At 44.5% G+C, this 14,228-nt stretch overlaps 1 protein-coding gene across 4 annotated transcripts in view; it reads right to left on the bottom strand.

Annotated features, from left to right (window-relative positions):
• ENDOV (endonuclease V) overlaps positions 1-14,228 on the bottom strand; it is a 62,156-nt gene that overhangs the window by 8,164 nt on the left and 39,764 nt on the right. Inside the window, exon 11 of one of the 4 annotated variants that reach the window (XR_014544460.1) lies at positions 13,277-13,352. The exons of 2 other annotated variants lie outside the window; for them this stretch is intronic. The gene's annotated coding sequence lies outside the window, so the exon portion shown is untranslated. The remainder of the gene's footprint in view (positions 1-13,276; positions 13,353-14,228) is intronic. One more of the 4 variants, XR_014544462.1, reaches the window with a different exon arrangement.

The raw sequence follows: 14,228 nt of genomic DNA, 5'->3' as shown, positions 1-14,228 counted from the left end.
ATCCTTAAAATAAAGAGCTTTGTTTAAAAAGAAACAGATAACTGGAGAACTCTTTAGCCAAAGAAGCATTATACGGTACATACTATGCAGTTGGGAGATAATTTGAACTATGCAGTGTTTTTTAAAAGAAGAGTCCTGATATGCCCAGTACAAGTCATACACTCTGAGTAAGCACACAACTGCAATTTCATTACAGGAAGAGACTCCAACAGGGCTGTATAGGATATCTCGTCAAATGGATATAGGAGTGCCACATCTAGGGCCAAAATTAGTTTATATTCCTTTACATCCTGCTGCAGTAGAAGCAGCAGCAAGAGGAGGGATGCAGGCACAGCGGAGAGACCAGCAACTTTTGGACTGTCTCTTCTTGAACTGTTTCCATCCCAGCCGGTCATTAGAACTTGTAACTAAGAACTTGTATCTGAATTTGCTTATCTCCTCCTCCATCCCAATCAGCAGTCCTTTTGTGCCTTGCCTTTTTAGACTGTAAGCCCGAGGGCAGGGGCAGGCTTGTGATTTGTAAGCTGCTCTGGAAGCTGTTTTTTGTTTTTGTTTTGCTGAAGAATGGGATTCAATAAATAAATAAATATTCCCCCTTTAATAGCTGCTTCAATGGACACCATTTAGCAGAAGCTGCCCTTCCACTACATTACAGCATTAATGGGAGATGGAGAGACTGCCAAGTTTCTCCATCACTGAGCTATTAAAGGCAGAGGGAGACCCTTTGAGGCCAGGAGGTGGCAAATCTAACTGCATCGGTTTTGACTTGATGAGTTTGCACAATAGACCCTAGTTCTGTGCTACTGGCTGCTACAGCCCGTCAGTACTTGGCTGCTGCTGGGAAAAGAAACAGGAGCAGCATCTGAGGACTGCTTCATACATCGCAGATTTCCAGCAAAGGATGTATTTCTCTGCAGGGAAATAGCATAAAACCTGCAAGCAGTTCATAAAGTGCAGCAGCGCTATTGCAGAATTGCAGAAGGCAAATGTACACTTCTGGGAAGCAGCCGTGGCGGCTGGTGGTCCCCAGACCTCTTGGGGCTGCTAGGAGGTCAAAAGGGCATGGCCTCGTCGTCCTGTTTCTCTCCCCATCCTCGTCCCTCGCAAAGATAACTGTGAACATTTAAGCTTTGCAGTTCAGTTAGCAGCTAACCAAACTGAAAAGTGTCTTATCTTGGTTCAAAAAGAGTCTCTTCTGTTACAGAACAGCTCCTTTTTGGAGGGGGGACCCGCGTTGCAGGCAGCGACCTGGGACCTCTCAGTGACCCGGCTGTGGATGGAGGAATGCTGCCCATGTCATTAGGACTCCCAGCCACCGCGTCACACACCCACTCGGCTGACCAATTGGGTGGCCACATGGCGTTTAAACGGCAGCACAGCTGGGGAGGGCAGCCTCCATTCATCTCATCCATTGGTGACCCTGGGGGTGCTCAATTGATGTACATCATAGGGCTCCCCCTATCAGTGGTTGACCCTTACGGGACTCCTGCAGATGGGCAGGAGTCAGGATACAGTCTTGCTTCACCCAGTTGCCTAAGCCAAACCGCTCACATCTGTAACCAGTAAAGTCGTGGCCTAATTTACCCCATTAACCCAACATATTTGTGTCTGTGTGTTTATTTCTGAGGGAACTGTGGGGCCCAGGGCCTCGCCACGCAATTGCTTTTTTTTTTAAATAATATTTATTGCTTTTAAAGATTACAGAAAAAGAAGAAAGAAGAAAAGAGAAAATTTAAAGACAAACGAAGAAAGAAGAAAAAAAATGAAAAAACACCACAATACAATACAGTATACAAATAATATAAACCCCAACCCAATCCCATTAAGCTAAACACATAAATAAATCTAAACAAAACAGTTTAAAATACATCTCTCCTTTTCCATATTCTATCCTTCATTTCCTTATTTCCTCGACTTCCTCACATCTCCCTTTTTGTATTCCCATTCTTCTAATTATTTCAGCAAATCCCTCCCATCTTTCTCTATTTTTTATCGTCTTGTAAATAACATATTTTTTAACCTTATTTCCCTTTAAGACTAAATTACTTATCTATTCTTAACTTCTTCTAACATTTCTACTAAATCCATATAATAACATTCCACGATTTTTCTAACAGTCATTAATTTTGCAAAATTTCTAAATATAAGCTTTAGCTTCCCAATCTTCCTCCACCCTCTCCTCTCCCTGGTTTCGGATTCTGCCAGTCCTTTCTGTCAAATCCATATATTCCATCAACCTGGAGATCTTATGTCCAAGGCTCTTAATTCTTTTCCAAGTCCCTTCTGCGGATCTTCTTCATATTCTTTGATGCTCAGGAGCAAATCTCAGGAAAACTCCAACCAAACAGAACTTTTGTTCCTTCTGAACAGCTCAGCCAAATTTCCATACTTGAAACTAAGGTCCATAGGGTATTTCAGGGCGTATTTCAGGATTCCTCCAAGTCCATAGGCCCCCACAGCTTCAAGCTCCTCCAGGCCCCAACCCATGTCCCAGATGTCAGTTAATCCCTGGATGAAGGGGTCTTTCCAACTTTCGTTCTTCGGTCCAAGCCAGGGTCCCATCCTCAAGCTCTGGTTTTTGCTAAAATCAATCATGCAGGGCCTCCATTTGTAATCCTCGATTTGCCTCTGTAGAACTGAGGATCCTTCTTGAATTACTTTAAGTTTCACAACGGCATCTTTCTCCTTTTCCTCCACCATTTGTCTTGCCAAGTTATTTTCCTGTACCAAGTCCATGTTGTTGTTTGCTTTTTGATTCAAGTTAGTCACTTTCTGTTCCCGGCTGTCAAGTTTGAAGATCATGTCATCTACATTTTTGTGCAGCTGTTCAAATGAATGATTTATTTTGAGTAATGCAGTCACAATAACTTCTCCTATCAGCATTTTTAATAGTCCAAGGTCAATCTCTGATTCTCAGGAACTTTATCTTGCAGCTGGAGTTTACCCTGTTACACTCCTGTAACAGTTTCACATGCTCCCTCTAGAGGGAAGCAGTTTCAAATTGTATCAGTTCTTTCAGTCACAGAAACAGTTTCAATTTTCAGTTATTTTTCCTCCCTTTAATAAACTCAGAAGAGATCAATGGAAACAGTATCTTTCTAATTTTTTAAGTATCTGTCAAATCCGTTCTGTCAGTGAACCTTCCCCAAACGTCATCAGGCAGACCGTCCCCAGGTTCAGAGCAGTGGTAGTTTACTTTTCCCTCTCTCCTGCAGGTTCTCCCTAGGTCCACGGCTTCCCCCCTCTTCTCCTGCTTCCAAGGGGGGTTTGATATTTTTAACCAGTGAAATTTTAATCCTTTATCCAAAAACTTTCAGAGACTTTAGTTTGTAACGCCTTTGCTTCAATCTATTTACAAAAACGGGAGGCGGACTTCCTGTTTAGAGCCTTCCCACTACTTTGCCAAATTAGAATATTTGAAGATCCAAATTTTCCAGTCTACTCACGGGTAGTTGTTTAAAGTCCAATTGTCCACAGGAAAAAGTCAGCGCTCTCCAGCAACAGCAATGCGGCTTCACTCCGTGAAAGAAGCAGTCGATTCAAAGCACCGCGCCACTCACCCCACATCGCTCCGGATCCCCAAAACAGGGTTTCCCCGCGAGTAGGGGAGGCGCAAGAGGTGCCAGCCGAATCCCAAGTTCACAGGCTTCTCCCGCCTGTGATTTCTGTGGGTCTCCGCCTTCGCTGTGGTGGTCAGACCCTGCTTTTCACGGAGCAAGTTCCTCCCGATCGGAGGAGCTCCGCCATTGCCGGAGGCGTCAACCCGGAAGTCCTCGCCACGCAATTGCATCTCTGCTAGGAGAAAAGTATAAGCAACAAAACAAAACAAAAACATTTATAGTACAAAGAAGAAACTGTTTGAGCCCAATGGTGTGGGTGTTGCCTTCAAGGAAACAAGACTGAGCATGCTCAAGCTGCACTTCCAGGCAGCCCCACTCATTCTATACTGAGACTGCTGAATAGGCCTTATAACAACAGATGGAGAAGGGGTTTTCCAAGCAGGGGCTTGAAAAGAGGCAGTCCTTCTAACAGTCAAATGTCAGCCGCATGGTTTTGTTGCCCAGAGACAGATGGGGGCAACCTCTTTGACATAGCCATACTTTTGGATTAGAACTGCTAGAGTGATGCAGAGACCTGACTGGCCAGAGAACAGGAGAGTAGTCAGTGGTGAGTCATAATAATAATAACAACAACAACAACAACAACAACAACAACAATTTATTACTTATATCCTGCCCATCTGGCTGGGTTTCCCCAGCCACTCTGGGCAGCTTCCAACAGAATATTAAAATATAATAATCTATTAAACATTAAAGGCTTCCCTAAACAGGGCTGCCTTCAGATGTATTCTAAAAGTCTGGTAGTTGTTTTTCTCTTTGACATCTGGTGCGAGGTCATTATACAAGCAACGTGCTACAAGGCTTGAAGTCCTTAAGATACAGGCATGATACACATAAGCAGTATTATGGTGGCACCTTGAAATTCAGGTTACAGGTGAAGAAGATGGTGGTACTTGCTACCGAGTTTTGCTGCACATGACAACTCCTAAATTGTTCCCTCTGGGAACTCACCATTTCCCCCTCAGTATGTGCCCTTTACCCTAAACTTTGGAGGTTTCAGTGGACAGAAAGCCCCAGCTTGTTAAGATCCATACTATTTAAGCAGGGTTAGGTAACCATCACATTTCAGCCGCAAGCACTGTTGAGTATGTGCCTCTTGCCAGTTTCTCTTGCTCAAAAGCTAATAAGAAGCTACAAGGCCTGCAAAATTGCTGGCCTTTCCTGCCATAACTCATTGCCTGTGACATGACTGACCTCATCGCAGGGGCCTGACACTTGGCAAGGGACTAATTACTGAGGTAGGGACTGTGAGGGAGCTCGGTGAAGGAAGTGCCGGAAGATGGGTAGAGGAGTAGGGCAACGCTAGGAGGAGAATACATTAAGTTCAAGAGAGGAAGTTTCCTCCAACTAAACTTCTTCCCTCCTCCAGGATTGGCAATCACAGGTCCCCTATACTCCAATTGCAGAAATACCGCAAGAGTCATAAGGCATCTAAAACACCATCTAGTCCTCATCCATTCTTCTTCTCTGACAAGCATCACTAATGCATTTTCTTATTGCCTCTGCATTTGTCATGACATTAAAGTGAAGCCAACATTTCAGAAAAACCTCTTCCCATCCTAAGGCTCTTGGTAACTAGGCTATTCTCCTGATACTGATATGCTGAAAGCTTTTTAACTCTCTGCAGCTTGAAAATTTGTTATTATCTATACAGGCTGGGTCATGCATGCATTTTCATTACTTGATGACAGCAGTTCTTCATGAACAAGCCATCACAAATCATACACCCCAGAGAAAACATCACCGTAATGCAGAGCCTTCCAAAATTTTAATGTTGGTGACACACGTTTTAGACATGCATCGTTTTGTGGCACAGTAATTTTGTTTGACTAGCAAACCAGAGGTTAAACTAACTCCTTTCCAGCCCCGGGAAGAGCACGGGGAGCGTTCATGTGACACATCTACACACTGCAGCCAACACACTAACATGTTACAACACACAATTTGGAAAGCTCTGCCATCTTGCAGTGAAGGAACCGCCAGAAGGCCCTCGGCGCTGGACCTCAGTGTCTGGGTAGAACGATGGGGGTGGAGACGATCCTTCCGGTATGCTAGGCCAAGGCCTATTAGGGCTTTAAAGGTCAGCACCAACACTTTGAATTGTGCTCGGAAATGTACTGGGAGCCAATGTAGGTCTTTCAGGACGGGTGTTATATGGTCTCGGCGGCCACTCCCAGTCACCAGTCTAGATGCCGCATTCTAGATTAATTGTAATTTCCGGGTCACCTTCAAAGGTCACTCCATGTAGAGCGCATTGCAGTAGTCCAAGCGAGAGATAACTAGAGCATGCACCACTCTGGCAGGTAGGGTCTCAGCCAGCGTACCAGATGGAGCTGGTAGACAGCTGCCCTGGACACAGAATTGACCTGCCGCCTCCATGGACAGCTGTGAGTCCAAAACGACTAATATTGATTCACCCATGCTAACTGCAATTCCCACTGCTAGCCTTTCCAGCAAGCATAGAAAAAGAGCTGCTTTCCTTTTCAAATGAGTGGAGGGTGGAATGCTTGATATATTCTCAGATACCAATCAGGAATGCGGGTCTAGATGGAAACATGCTTAGTGATCAAATACCATTCTGCTGCCACTGAACAGCTGCCAGTAAATGGATGATATCAATAAAAACATGAGGTTGGAAAGTATCCTTCACCACCTTTTCCAGTTTTGGCAGAACGAGGCATCAAGTCTCTTACTTGCCAGCTTATGTCCCAGTCCTCACACACAGGAGAAGTTTTCACACACATGTTCCTCACACAATGACTGCAGCGTTGAGGAATGACTCACATGTGTGAATGAGCCCTCTCACCAATCAAACGGCACAGACAAACTTCCATATCACTTCAGACGCAATGCTTTTTGGTGGAGGCAGTGACACATTCAGCTGCATCAATCAATGAGGAATCAAATGATAAACATGCAGGTGTGAACACTCACAAGTCTTCCCTGCATTTCCCTCAGTTTTGTTCATCCTCATTAAAACAAAAAGAGCTGCAGAGAAGAGGGAAGCAAGGGAATTACAGGTAGTTTTAGGGAAGTTCATTTTAAAAAAGGGATCCGTTCCAGTTCACCTCCCCAAAAGGAATTAGTTCCATTTCAACTTTGCCCCCCCATCAAAAATAAACTAATTACATTCCTGTTCAATTCACAATTCATTCATGTGGTCCACGCCATTTTTCTCAGCCTTCAGAATTTTACAAGCTGCTTGCTAAAGTGTGTAGAATATACTGAAAGCTTAGAAACATCAGAACACACACACACACACACACACACACACACACACACAATGTAATTTGAACAACTGTTTTAAATATTTCCCATGACAATTATGATATTTAAATTTAAATAACAGAATCACTTTTCAGAGAGGTAAAAATGGTAAATGCAATGGCCACTGTGGTGTAGTGGTTAAGAGCGGTGGACTCGTAATCTGGGGAACTGGGTTTGTGTCTCCACTCCTCCACATGCAGCTGCTGGGTGACCTTGGGCTAGTCACACTTCTTTGAAGTCTCTCAGCCCCACTCACCTCACAGAGTGTTTGTTGTGGGGGAGGAAGGGAAAGGAGAATGTTAGCCGCTTTGAGACTCCTTCGGGTAGTGATAAAGCGGGATATCAAATCCAAACTATCAAACGCAAAGTGTGACAAAACCTATATATCCATATATATTAGAATTTAAAAATAAATTTCAAAATGCCGAAAGTCCAACTGCAAAATAAACTTAATTCATGTTCAATTCACTTGGAAATAACAAGAACTATTTTCAAGTGTAATTCAGAGACTATTGAATAAACCCAGTAAATTACTTCAGTTCGAACGTTGGTCACAGAAGGTCTAGTATATTTATTTCTCAAGTCGATATGATTTCAGCATGGTATTATTGCTTACAACATCAGACAAATGGCTTTATAAACCAATTTGCTTTACTTAAATAAATATTTTCCACAGCTATCTGAGCTAGTGGCCTCTAACTCCCTGCTCCAGCCAAAAGTCAATGTTGGCTTTTAACTAGTTTCTGGTATGTCCCAGAAAGCACAACATACTCAGGCTGTATATAGTGTCTATTTCATATTGGTAAAGCTGTGCTGCTGTTTCTGGCCAAATAGACTTCAAAGAAGCTCATTCTAGGCTATGTTCTTGTCCCAAAATGGCCGCCAGCTGGGAAATGCTTTCCCTTCCTATACACCTGAATTTTTATCTGGCTGCCCATCACCACATTTGTTTTTTTGACACAAATTTACTGTCTTGTTCAAAGCTGCTCCAGTAGCGGCGAGATAAAAGGGAGCCAAGTTTCCAAAGGTACTGAGGGAGGAGAGCAAAACAAAAACACTCTGGCTCAAAGTGGCAGGTAGCTGACCCAGCAGACAGGCTTCTTATTAATATTCATGGGGTGAGCAAAGTAGACTAGTGGTAGCAGGAGAATAGAGGCCACAGGGGAGCTTCTGGAGCTTCCGCTCAGATCTGTAGGTTCCAGGGCGAGGGGCATTGGGGATTTGCTGGAAGGTAAATCCGTTCCAGCATCTTCCATTTAGCAACTCAAACAATGCATTTTAATGAGTCTCTAAACAGCCTGCTACATCCAGTTAAATAATATCCTTGACTGAGAGAGTCTCAGCCACGGAAAAAGAGAGGGCGAGCCAAACAAGGAGGACATAAGTAGGCCAGTCAGAATTAAAACCATAAACCCATTGCTGTCTCAGTATGTGGATCTATTGGAATGTTTCTTACTTGAGACCCGTTTTTGGCCCATGAGCTGCAAGGTGCTCACCCTGGGTGTTCAACCAAGGTTGAAGCCTGAAACGAAGGATCAGGGTCAAAGCCAGTCCTGGAACATATGGCAGACCCTCCAAGTGTCTCTATTTTCCAGGGACAGTCCCGGATTTACAGAAGCCGTCCCAGTTTCTGATTTAATGCTGGAACATCCCACTTTTCCTTAAGACATCCCTGTTTTCATTGGAGAAATGTTGGAGGGGATGGAGTTATGCAACCCCCAAGCCAAGCAGATCAGCAACTATACAACCTTTAGTAGACATCTGAAGGCAGCCCTGTCTAGATAAGTTTTTAATGTTTAATGTTTCATTATGTTTCTATATATGTTGGAAGCCACCCAGAGTGGCTGGGGCAACCCAGTCAGATGAGTGGGGTGTAGATAGTAAAATAATAATAATAATAATAATAATAATAATAATAATAATAATAATAATAATAATAGAATAGGACATCCCTATTTTCATTGGAGAAATGTTGGAGAGCATGCATACGGTATCATGTACACCTGACTCACGTGTAGAGTGAATTTCTCTTGTCGTACCCCCATAATGTCCCTATCTACCCATCAACCCTCCACAACTGGGATTCGAAGGAAGGCTCATTAGGTCAGACTTGCTAGCTGGTTCTTTACAAAATAAATAAATAAACTGAACGTGACTTACAATAAAATTACAGTATATTTGGCTGCCCATCACCTGCTATTTTTGACGTACATTTCCTGTCTTGTTCAAATTTGCTGCAGCATTTTTTTGGAGGGGGGGAGGGGGGTTAATATGTTGGATGAATGAATCTCCCCCCTCACTATAGTACTCAAGTATTCCTTAAATATTTGTGACGATAGCCTACTGCTGCCTTACAACTGCCCAGAAATGAGACATGGTTCAACCTGCAATTCCTATTACTTAGGAAAGTAAGATTAACTGTCGTGTTGTTCACAGCCGGTCTTCCAACTAGTACATTTCATGGGGTGAATTCTGGAACTTTTCCATCTCTGTCGCCTAGTCTTCCCTTTCATTTCTTAAAAAAGTACCTGTTCTTCCACTGACTGACTGCCAGGTATCCTGTTAAGCCTTCATGTGCCTGAACTAGATTTAAATCTGCTCATTAGGGGAGCCAGGTCAGAAACCAATAAGTACAGGTTGTACATTATTAGGAAGAGAGGTTAAGGAAGACAGCTGGGTCAGAAACCATGCAAAGGATGGCCTTTTGGAAATAAGGCAACCTTATCTCAAACCATAGCCTTTTAAGTCTGCCTCCCCTCTCTTCCAGAGCAGAAGCAGAAAAACATACTTGCTCCTTTGATTGTAGTCGCATGAACCTCGGTGACCTGATTCTACTTTAGTGGCAAGTTAACTGATCCTGTTCAGCAACATTCACAATCACAAATGGCTAGCCATATTTTGTAAAAGCTCTGCCTGTTGCATTACCTTTGCATCAGATATGGCACAAAGTGCAAGGCTGATCTTACTTTTCTGTCCAGAGGTATTCATGTAGAATTAAAACCATAGCATCATCAAGCCACAAAGACAACCGAATTCAGACCACCTTTTGTTTACATTGCCAGAGCAGTTCACTGCCTTTCCCCTCTTATCTTGTTTGAAGTAAGAAGGGTGGGGTCTGCTTTGCCCAATGAAAGGAATGGGAACAACAGGTCCAGAGCAGCAGTAAGTTGAGCTATAAAGGTTCTTTCCTTTGCTGGTAACAAAGATGCAATTGATTGCATCACTTTCCTTTCCAGCTGCAAGTATCAGTGGTGCAGTTATGGACTTAGCTACATTAGTAAAAAACAACGTTTCAAATTCATTATAAACATGCAACACCAGATGGTGCCAGAGAGCAAAAAGAATTTCAAATTGATTTTTACATAGTGTTTTTTCCCCCTTTTGCTATAATGATTTAATTTTTGACTTATTTATAGTGAGTTTTTCCCCTGTGTGTAGATCCACCCTAGGCTATTTCAGACTCTGAACTTCTTGGCCTGTGGATGGAAGTGAATATTACTTCAATCACTTCTAAATGTGGTAAGCTAGCCCTGCTGCATTTGGGCATCCGCTGTGAAGCGAGGCCCTGGAATTCTGCCCCAAATGTCTCCTATGATGGCACCACTGGCAAGCATGGCAGCCAGCTCCAGCCATAATATGCTATGGCCAGATAGATTCATGGGGTCAAATATACACAGAAACTGCCTTGCTGGATCATGGAAATTTAGGGAGCTTCTATATATAGAGTCATGCCACTGGCCTGTCTCAGAATCGTCTATGTGCTAAAGCAGCTTCCAAGGGGTATACATTTAATACACAAATAAATGCTGGAAGATGCACAGTGCTGCCCTTCACACATCACTCATAAACAATTCCCATGACACTCAGCAAAGCTGATTCTCTAGAAAATGTGTTTAGGGTTGCAGCCTTAATTCTTAGTACAGTGGTACCTCAAGTTACAAACGTCTCAGGTTACAAACGCTTCAGGTTACAAACTCCGCCAACCTGGAAGAGTTACCTCGAGTTGAGAACTTTGCCCCAGGATGAGAACGGAAATCGTGTGCCAGCGGCACAGGAGCAGCAAGAGGCCCCATTAGTGAAAGCACACCTCTAGTTAAGAACAGTTTCAGGTTAAGAACGGACCTCCATGAAGTGAAGGACATGAGTCAGGTGTTGGTCATCAGGTGAGCTGTGCATAAGCAAGCTGCCAGCTAGCTCTGCTGAGGCTCTTTTTATTAGCACAATCTGCAAAACCAGTCAGGTACATTTTGGACTGTGACCTTTACACATCTTCCAATCCTGACATAGAGGGGTGATACAAAGTTATTTTGACACCTGTTTCCACTGCGTCACTTTCCCCTTGCACAATGTTTAATCGAAAGAGACAAAGGTCACAGACAGGGCACGGCAGACTACTAAGAGAGCAAAAGGTTAGATAGAGGGCCTGATGTTCAGACAGCTGTGGCTTATCTGCGGGTGGAAGTGTGCTCCACACCCAGTGGTCATTCCTTCACCTCCAGAACGAATTAAGTTCGTAACTAGAGGTACCACTGTACAAGCACCATCTCCAGAGCTAGGAAACCCACCTGTAAAGTGAAGCAACACTCAGCCTTCTTGTAGGGCGCTTCCACATGGCATATCATTGTGGAATCTGTGCTGCTCATGTGTGCAAGTTGTGAGCAGCAGCAGCATCTTCATCAAAATACCACCACCACTCCATGTATAGTGCCCCCCCGACAGCAATTATGTAGTAGCATAACAACCTGAAGCAGAATATAAATCCACCACTAAGACTGTCATTACTTCCACCACTACTGCACTGCCCGTGGGCCAGCCTCTTAAGCTGGAGTCATACAGACAAGGTTGGGTTTTGGGTTGTCCCTGTGGCCCCCAGTTTGAGCGTCACTTGCTCAGCTTGGGGGGCTGCAAAGAGAGCAGGGTTTGTGGCACAAAACTGTGCAAAACCAGCACACCACTTGGGCACTGGTTTGGTGCCAGTCAGGCAAAGTTGGGTTTCTGGCCCTTTACTTGTGGCTCCAGTTTGAGTTTCAGCACACCACTTTGGCACTGGTTTGGTATCAATGGGATGAGATTGGGTTTTAGGGACGCGGGTGGCGCTGTGGGTTAAACCACAAAGCCTAGGGCTTGCCGATCAGAAGGCCAGCAATTTGAATCCCCGCAACGGGGTAAGCTCCCATTGTTCGGTCCCAGCTCCTGCCAACCTAGCAGTTCGAAAGCACGAAGTGCAAGTAGATAAAGAGGTACTGCTCTGGCGGGAAGGTAAACGGCGTTTCCGTGCGCTGCTGTGGTTTGCCAGAAGCGGCTTACTCATGCTCACCACATGACCCGGAAGCTGTACGCCGGCTCCCTCGGCCTATAAAGCAAGATGAGCGCCGCAACTCCAGAGTTGTCCACGATTGGACCTAATGGTCAGGGGTCCCTTTACCTTTACGGACACCTGATTGTCAGTTACTCAGCTTGAGGGGCTGCGCACTAAGCAGTGTTTACGGCACAAAACCACCACACCACTTTGGCACTGGTTTGGAGTCATTCTGACAAAGTGGGATTTTTTTGCATTAACTTATGACCCCGATTTGCTTTGTCAGTTACTCGGTTGTGGGGGGGATGGCACAAAACCTGGGGTTTGCAGCACAAAACAGCTCAAAACTAGCACAAAACTTTGGCATTATTATGCGGGGGGGGGGGGGACAACCCGAAATTTCAAGGTCACATGCTGATGAAGCTTAGAATTATGAAAACCTTGCTTTGTCCTTGGTTCTATTCACCATCCAAGCTTTTTGTTTTATGCAACAACCATTCACTGAGTTCTTAAAGCCTGCTTGACATAATTATGTTAATTCCCATTGTTGTTCTACTTGATCTGGCTGATGGCTCTTCACAATGCAGGAGTGATTTCTGTAAATGCCAGCAAGGTCCCACAGAGAGCTTGGGGGAAAGTGAGCAGGAAAGACGGAGACTGCATTCTGGGGAGTTGGAAATGGCATCCGCAAGCTCGATTTGATACAGAACGCTGAGGAACATTTCACCCTTCCAAAGACTGTACTTTTACCCTATTCCCCTTCCACTGCCAACCAAACAACTTGTTTTCATAGCACCCTTTCTCTCCATCTCCAAGATGCCCTTTGCCTTGCCTCCAAAATATGAAGCTGATTTGTGGTTTTCTTGGAATATCATATTCACCATTTTTTCCTCAGCCTTACCTTTTATTCATTCACTTGTGGGAATGAAGAAATGGCTTCTCTTCAATCCCTGCACTGTGCTTTGAAGCAGGAAGGCAACTGGGACACATCTCTTTCCTTTCCCAAAGGAAAGCTACTGGATTGAGTATCAAGGACCAATTGCAAACACTATAGGGGGTAGGAATATGATGGCAAGAGAGATTTCCCTACCTTTATACCCATGGGGGCAGGTGGTACTTCTTCAGACAGTTTTGTTCGCCGACAGTCTCATCTGGCAAACGCTGTGCTGTGCCAAAGGGAAGACACATTTCTGAAGACCCTTTTCCACAATAGATTGAGATTGGGAATTTAATTAGAAATAAATGCAGCTACCTCCTCAAAGCTAAAGCTGTCAGCCCTCGTGATGCATGACAAGCAATCCAGCAAGAGGATATATATATGTGTGTGTGTTTGTGTGTGTGTGTGTGTGTGTGTGTGTGTGTGTGTGTGTGTATACACATACCATCAGTCCACTTATGAACCTTGAGCTATCTGTGCCTCAGATAGTCTCATAAAACTACTGGCAAGGTTTCTCATCAGGGCTTTATATAGATCCAAAAGGAATTAGATGTGCCCCCTTCTAGTAAGGGGAGGCGAAAGCTGGCTACCTGAATTCAGCAGCCAGCCCTTTCCACACCAAATATGGGTCATTACAGAAGTCATCCAAACAAGCTCATAGAGACTTTCATGGCCTTCGAACAAACAGGTCATACTCAGAGCTTCCTGGGTCAGACCTTGTAGCACCTGGTCCACCATGTTTTCTTCCCGGTCTCTAGATTACCTCCACCCTGGGGAGCCACAGAGATGTGGCTATGAGCTGCTACCTTTTACCCCTCGGTAGACCTGCATGATTGCCCTCAATGGAGGGCTGTCCGTTAGGGAAAATAGGACTCTGCCCCACCAAGCTTAGCATGCTCTCAGCCAGCCCCCAGCTGTCTGTCCTCTTACTTGCAACCAGTTCAAGGGGTTGGAGGGATTGCCTTCCTTCTCCTTGGACTCAGCATTGCCTGTGTAGAACTCGGGAGCAGGGAGGAGCAGGAGGGCAAAACTAGAATGAATTGGCTCTGCCTATCTTTGACTCTAGGGACGTGGGTGGCGCTGTGGGTTAAACCACAGAGCCTAG

Source organism: Podarcis filfolensis (assembly GCF_964270895.1).
Source record: "Podarcis filfolensis genome assembly, chromosome: 2".
NCBI classification, from domain to species: Eukaryota; Metazoa; Chordata; class Lepidosauria; order Squamata; family Lacertidae; genus Podarcis; species Podarcis filfolensis.
Note: the sequence above shows the minus strand (reverse complement) of the source record. Positions and strands in the feature narration are given on the sequence as shown.